This window comes from Cebus imitator, unplaced genomic scaffold (genome assembly GCF_001604975.1).
Source record: "Cebus imitator isolate Cc_AM_T3 unplaced genomic scaffold, Cebus_imitator-1.0 Scaffold306, whole genome shotgun sequence".
In the NCBI taxonomy this organism is placed as follows: Eukaryota; Metazoa; Chordata; class Mammalia; order Primates; family Cebidae; genus Cebus; species Cebus imitator.
The window spans coordinates 1,755,398-1,756,854 of record NW_016107621.1 but is presented as its reverse complement, the minus strand read 5'-3'; the positions used below and the strand labels follow the sequence as shown (position 1 = coordinate 1,756,854).

General features: G+C 47.2%; 1 protein-coding gene across 10 annotated transcripts in view; it reads left to right on the top strand.

Moving 5' to 3' along the window:
* The window catches only part of PLD3 (phospholipase D family member 3), a 35,912-nt gene that overhangs the window by 20,650 nt on the left and 13,805 nt on the right, over positions 1-1,457 (top strand). The gene's annotated exons all lie outside the window — the stretch shown is intronic.

The window sequence follows — 1,457 nt, the reverse complement described above, 5'->3', positions numbered from 1 at the left end:
GGTTTTACCATGTTGGCCAGGCTAGTCTCGAACTCCTGACTTCAGGTGATCCGCCCACCTCGCCCCCCACCCCCCGAAAGTGCTGGGATTTCAGGTGTGAGTCACCACGCCCGGCCTGCTAGATCCTTTTTAGGCATCCCCATTTGTCTTCCTGCCATGAAGAGGGGATCTAGCATATTCTACCCTCACCAGTCTGGGATCTGACATTGGTGGGAGGAGTTTGCAAGTTATCCCTAAAAATCTGGGTTGGATCTTGGAGTAAGGGAGAACCTAGCTCTCTTTGAGAGTTTTCTTTTTCTTCTTTTTCAAAAAACAGTAATGCATGCCCCTGGTTTTTTAAAAGGTGATGAAACTAGTGACACCTGTGTTTGCTTTATAATTATTTCTCAACCTACATAGAGATATTTTCTGTACTTCTCTGAAAATAGCTTATGTTTCACAATTTTTTTTTTTAAAGCCAGTCAAATTTAGCAGTGGGGGGTTGTATACCAACTTTAGTGACACTAATGTTAATAAGTTCTCATAACCCACTACCATCGGACCAGCTGTTTCACAATTTTAAAGAAGAAAATAAGGCTGGGCGCAGTGGCTTACACCTGTAATCCCAGCACTTTGGGAGGCCAAGGCAGGTGAATCATCTGAGGTCAGGAATTTGAGACCAGCCTGGCCAACATGGAGAAACCCTGTCTCTACTAAAAGTACAAAAACAATTAGCCGGGTGTTGTGGTGCTCCTGTAATCCCAGTTACTTGGGAGGCTGAGGCAAGAGAGTTTCTTAAACCCTGGAGTGGGAGGTTGCAGTGAGCCGAGATTGTGCCACTGCACTCCAGCCTTGGGGACAGAGCAGGACTCCATCTCAAAAACAAAAACAAAATTTAGCTGAGTGTGGTGGCATGTGCCTGTAATCCCAACTACTCAGGAGGCTGAGGCAGAAAAATCACTTGAACCGGGAGGCAGAGCTTGCAGTCAGTCGAAATGGCACCACTGCACTCCAGCCTGGTTACAGAGCAAGACTCTGTCTCAAAAAAATAATAAAATAGGCCAGGGACGGTGGCTCACGCCTGTAATCCCAGCTACTCGGGAGGCTGAGGCAGGAGAATTGCTTGAAATTGGAAGGCAGAGGTTGCAGTGAGCCCTTCTACTCCAGTCTGGGCAAAAGAGCAAAACTCCGCCTCAAAAAAGGAGAAAAGAAAAGAAAATAGGGGTCAGGTGTGGTGGCTCGTGCCTGTAATTCCAAAACTTTGGGAGGCTAAGGTAGGAGGAACATTTGAGTCCAGGAGTCCAGCCTGGACAACAAGCAAGACCCCATCTCTACAAAGTGTTTTGTTTTTTTTTTTTTTAATTAGCTGGGCATGGTGGCACGTGCCTGTAGTCCCAGCTACTTGGGAGGCTAAGGCAGGAGGATTGCTTGAGCCTGGAAAGTTGAGGCTGCAGTGAGCTATGACCGTGCTGCAGCAC